A 6,295-nucleotide genomic window follows, 5' to 3' on the forward strand; every position below is an offset into this window, starting at 1 on the left:
AAAATATATGTAAAAACATTAGGAAGATCCACTGTACACATATTAGGCTTAGTATTTGCTGACCAGAGTACATGATAACACCTTTAGTAGCTTAATGTGTCACTGTCGTTAAAATTTCTATTGCAGAAATCAATAGTACAGGCAATTTTAAGAAACTTTGTAATTGGGTTTTATAAGTCGAAAAATGATTTTTTATCATGAAAAAGCAGTTTGAAGCTCTCCCCCTGTCTTTATGGTTTTCCTATGGAGAGAGAAAGTAGAGGCAGCAAAACAGGACAACAAAGAGTTAATTTACATTCACATCACAGGCTCTCTCTCCTCTGCAGTCACCACTGACCTCTCTAACCTTTGAATAGGGCTCTGAATAGCTCCCCTGCTGTGTTATCCTTTGTTCTCCGGCTTTCAGCTGCCCTCTAATCTCGCTCCTTCCCCCTCCCCTCTTCATAGACCAGACAGATCCGACTGATGAAAAAACAGTCGAGGTTTCCTGATTCTGAGCAGTGGATGACAGAAAGGAGAGGAGGGGGGACCTGGGAAAAGGCTTTTTACATGCAATTAATGGCATATTTGTCTAATAAACCCAATTACAAAGTTTCTTAAAATCGTCTGGACTATTGATTTCTGCAAAAAAAAATTGAAGCTGAACATTTGCTTACCCAATATCTATCACTCCCAATCCCTCCACACACCATCTAGCCAAACATTTATCTGTTCTCAGTGGAGAAAAAACAGAGAGGTAAGGCACTGCTAGGCCTGGTTCACACTTCTGTAACCATCTCTGTGTGGTGTCCCACCACGGGTGTTTCCTATGCCACACCTGTCGCAAAAGCCTTTTTACTGCAAGCTAAGTGTTAATGAAGGTAGTTTATTATTTCGCCACTAGATGTCATTGTTTTGTGTGTAAGCTTTTATCTATTGCACAGCTTTAGTAAGCAAAGGGGTCACTGTTTTCTATGTATCACATGGTCTGTGCTGTCCTATAAGAGATACTCTCTCTTTTTCTACCTATCCCTGCTCTTCACACACACAGCCCCTGGGGAAGTAGTTAGTTAGCCCAGTGTGGACAGGAAGTCAGTCCAGTGTGGTCTAGTGAGTTGGTGAGAGACACACGTGTATGAGCCAACCAGAGACAAAAAATTTCTCCTATATCTACTAAAGCTACGATGCAGTGCTATACATTCTGACACTCTACAAGGTGCAGGGCAGTATCCTAGTCTACAGAGGAACTAGCCTGGATAGGACAAAACAACCAGAGGGTGTACGTATTTTATCTTGCAGCCAGGGCCGGCCTTAGGGTATATGGCGCCCTGTGCAGAATTTGCTTTTGGTGCCCTGTGCAGAATTTGCTTTTGGCGCCCCCCCCCCCCCACACACACACACCCACACCCACAGACCACTCAATGACACAGCGCAATCAGAATCGACAGGATATGAGGCCAGAATGCACACAGGGAGTGCGCTTATATACTAGGAGTGCACTACTAGTAATTTTTACTGCCCACATAAACCCCTTTAAGGACACACTCTAAGTATCCACACAGTATAATGCCATCAATGCTATCTTACAACATTGTTGACAAAACATATTACCACCATACAGTGACTTCATATTGCCTCCATTCTGCAACTGAACAAAACAGAAAGACATTACTAAAGATACTGCAGTGTCCCAGAACACTCTGTCTGTTTCTCACTGTCAGTTCACTTTTGCTGCTACAGCCATGCCTGTTCTGGAAACCATTTGCACTGCATCTGTGACTATATAGTCCCTATTACTCTCAGGTTCCTGTATATTGTACATGTGTTTAACTCTGTGCAGTGGTATGCAAAGGCTGAGGATCACGTGACCAAGCCCTGTAACCATGGTTCCTCCAATGGCCGTCGAGCTTTGGCCAGGAGTACCATGTGACTTCCCCTTGCTAGTTAGTTCCGGCCCCTGCTCCCAAGCAAGGAGGTCGTGTGTTTTGTGTCTCTCTTCACCTTCAGAAGAGAGGCTGGTGCTCTGCTGTAACCGAACCTGGCTGTCCGTCTGCTCAAGTGCCTGGAGTAACTCCTCCTCATCTGGGTGTCGTTCCTGTTATTCATCTCCTCATCAAGTCAAGATTCATACCGCAAGTACTCTAAGTCCACCCAGCATCTCTATTCTTCTCTCACTACTACTCCCATCATCCGGAACGTTTCACCTCAGCCTATGCAGCACCACCTTTGCTCTGTCTATATAAGTCTGCTATATACCCGGTTGCATCCGGAAGAGACTGTTGCTACCAGTTACAATAAAAGTATAACCACCGCTGTTACTGAACCCTGGCATTGGTGTCCCGTTTACTGGTGCCCTGACTAGGTACAGCGAAGAATCGCATGCCCAGTAGCAAGTATACCGCAGTATCTGCAGACCGGTCCCTCAGCTGTGCCATCCTCAGGCCCTGTACTGTGACAATCCTATACCCTGCAACTGCCCCGGTTCCTGCCCGCTCACAACATCTGCACTGCGAAGTGACCCACACGGGTCAGGGCATCGCAATACCATTACCATTACCATTAGTATTGCCACATCATGACCACTATCACTACAGACCCTATAAGAGAGAACAGTTACATCCAGTGACTCACAGGAGGTGTCTTCTCTGATCAGAGTCGTTCACTTTTTCTTTTTCTCTCCATTCTGCTTGGGCCATCTTGCAGTAATCTCCTGGCCATGAATCTTCTCTCCAGAATCTGCCAGAGAAACATTTTAGGCTACTTGCTCCAGCACATATAATAATTAGATCCCCTGTGCCCCTATATTGTAGTCTGACCCCTTTGTGAAGCCCTTATATAGTAGGTGGCCCCCTCTGTGCAGTTTGTAAATAGTAGGTGCCCCCCCCCTTCTGTGCCATCCCCTATAGTAATGCACCCACGACCCCTATAGTTAGTGGCCCCCTCTGTGCAGTCCCCTATCGTAATGGCCCCATGTGCTCTCCTTATATTAATGCCTCCCCCGTGTGCTCCCCTTATAGTAATGCCCCCCGTGTGCTCCTCTAATATTAATGCCCCCTCCCCATATAGTAATGACCCCCCTGTGCTCCCCTTATATTAATTCCCCCCTTCTCATAATAATGCCCCCCTGTGCTGTCCCTAAAGTAATCCCCCCCGTGCTGTCCCCATAGTAATTCCCCCTGTGCTCCTCCTCATAGTAATGCCCCCTTCCCATAGTGATCCCCCCGTGCCCCCCCATAGTGATTCCCCCTGTGCTCCCCCATGGTAATCCCCCCATGCTCCCCCATAGTAATCCCCCCTGTGCTCCCCCATTGTAATTCCCCCTGTGCTTCCCCATAGTAATGCCCCCTGTGCTGTCCCCATAGTGATCCCCCCGTGCTCCCCATAGTAATACCCCCCCCCCCCCCCGTGCTCCCTATGGTAATATCCCCGCCTGTGCTCTTCATGGTAATATCCCCCTCCTTTGCTCCCCATGGTAACATCCCCCCTGTGCTCCCCGTGGTAATATCCCCCCCTGTGCTCCCCATAGTAATATCCCCCCCGTTCTCCCCTATAGTAATCCCCCCTGTGCTCCCCCATAGTAATCCCCCCTGTGCTCTCCCATAGTAATATCCCCCCTGTGCTCCCCCAAAGTAATATCCCCCCTGTGCTCTCCATAGTAATAACCCCTCTGTGCTCCCCATAGTTATATCCTCCCTCCTGTGCTCCCCATAGTAATATCCCCCATGTGCTCCCCGTGGTAATATCCCCCCTGTGCTTCCCATAGTAATATCCCCCCCGTTCTCCCCCATAGTAATCCCCCCTGTGCTCCCCCATAGTAATCCCCCCTGTGCTCTCCCATAGTAATATCCCCCCTGTGCTCCCCCATAGTAATATCCCCCCCTGTGCTCTCCATAGTAATAACCCCTCTGTGCTCCCCATAGTTATATCCTCCCTCCTGTGCTCCCCATAGTAATATCCCCCATGTGCTCCCCGTGGTAAATTACGGATGTCTGTATGAGCCCATATGAATAATTGGGGTCAGATTTCATTCAGATTTTCAGATCTGCAAATACGGACAAAAATTACTGATCTGTGGATGAGACCTCTGGCAGCAGCTTTTCTCTCCGAAAACAATAGGATAGGGCAGTAAGGGTGGCGCTTTTTGGCATTTTTCAGGCAAAGAAATGCCAGATAAACTGCCAATGTTCTAGTGTTTTTGTCTTTATGTGTGAATGATCCTTTTTGTGGTTGAGGCGTTTTTGTGTGCTAAACATTTTTTCCTCTGCCATCACATAAACTAGTTGCTGGACCACAAAAGGTGACAAAACGCCATACGCACAGGAATGTTGTTTTTGAGACAACCAGAACAATCTAATTGAAGTCTATGGTAAAATCATTTCATTTTGGTAAAACTGACAAAGAGCATCAAAAACGCCAGAAAGGAGAGAAAAACGCCAAACCAAAGAAACGCCATGTGTGTAAGGCAGATTGTAAACTTCCATTGACCTCCAGCTAACATCGGATCACTTGGCATTTTTCCGAGATTTAAAGGCAGTGTGGAGCCAGCCTCATAGTCCAACATGCCATGATGTCAGGGGAGAGCCCTGAGGCCCCCCTGATATACTTTAGACAGTGGTCCTGCGCTGCCCATGTCAGCCTTAATGTCACAGAAGCATTAAAGGGGTAGTGCGGCGCTAAAAATGTATTCACAAAATAACACACATTACAAAGTTATACAACTTTGGAATGTGTGTTAAGTAAGTGAATGTCCCCCTTTCCTGTGTTCCCCCCCAACCCGGAAGTGTGGTGCATTATACTCACCGCATTACTCTCGGCCCCCGGCCGCCATCTTGGGACAATTACGACATCTTCGGGAGGCCGGCCGTACCGCTCCAGCTGTCCCTTTTGCCAGCCCCCCTCTGCCGCGTCATCAGTTGCTCAGCCGCAATTGGCTGAGCATAACTGTGGCCGGGGGTCGACAGAAATGCGGTGAGTATAATGCACCACACTTCCGGGGTGGGGGGGAACACGGGGAAGGGGGCCAATCACTTACATAACACATTACAAAGTTGTATAACTTTGTAATGTGTGTTATTTTGTGAATAAATGTTTAGCGGCGCACTACCCCTTTAAAGCGATACTGTATCCACCCCCCACCCCCAAACCGTTACCGTTTATTTGATAAGAGTCCTTCCCGTCCATGTTTTTTAAAATGTGCCCAGTGCCTTGGTTAGGGTAAAAAAATATCTTTTAAATCTGCAGTACTGTGTTACTGAGGCTTGACATTGTTTAGAAACACAATCAATAGGAGAAATCCTGGGGGTGTTTCTAATGACAAGGAGGGTGGGGAGGAAAAAAAAGAAAGGAGAGACGTTGCAGGCCTAGGACACAGACACTCTAGGCCATGCCACATTGACTCGGCATCTGCAGATTAAAAGATCATTTTTTACCCTAACCAAGGCACCAGGCACATTTTAAAGCGACTCTGTACCCACAATCTGCCCCCCCCCCCCCAAACCACATGTACCTTCGGATAGCTGCTTTTAATCCAAGATCTGTCCTGGGGTCCGTTCGATAGGTGATGCAGTTATTGTCCTAAAAAACAACTTTTCCACTTGCAGCCCCATACCCAATGGCCGGGGCTTAGAGTATCTCTGCCTTAACTTTGAACCACCCCTCTGTCCCTCCTCCCCACCCTCTTTATCATTAGGAATGTCACTGGACCATTCTATTCCCACAGGTGATGAATAGGAGACAATCTGCCTGGAGCATTCCTAATGATGAGGAGGGTGGGGAGGAGGGACAGAGAGGTTGTGCCAGCCTAATGCATATACAATCTAAGCCCCGGCCATTGGGCACAGGGCTGCAAGTTTAAAAGTAGTTTTTTAGGACAATAACTGCATCACCTGCCGAACGGACCCCAGGATAGATCTTGGATTAAAAGCAGCTATCCGAAGGTACAAGCGCTTTAAAAGACATGACCGGGTGGAACTTACTCTCATTAAACGGACGATACCAACGGTTTGGGGGTGGGTGGGTTGGTGGATACATTACTAACATTTTCCACAGCTCTGTACAGAGATCTTTAGTACTCACATCTTGTTGTTTATGCTAAATTTACATAGCAGTCTGTTTGTGGAGTGTGAGAGTAAATTAGAGCAACATTACTATAAACCAGCTGCACACAGTCTGCCGTTATCACTTCCCCTGTTGCCATACTATACGCTGTCCCTGCTGTGCTGTACAAGTGTGCTGTGGTAGGGTAGGATGTAGGGTTACTTGGGCACTTGTCACGGTAACCTGGAGTGGCCCTGGTACCCACCCCACAGTCAGACAG

The sequence above is a fragment of the Dendropsophus ebraccatus genome, chromosome 4, assembly GCF_027789765.1.
Source record: "Dendropsophus ebraccatus isolate aDenEbr1 chromosome 4, aDenEbr1.pat, whole genome shotgun sequence".
In the NCBI taxonomy this organism is placed as follows: Eukaryota; Metazoa; Chordata; class Amphibia; order Anura; family Hylidae; genus Dendropsophus; species Dendropsophus ebraccatus.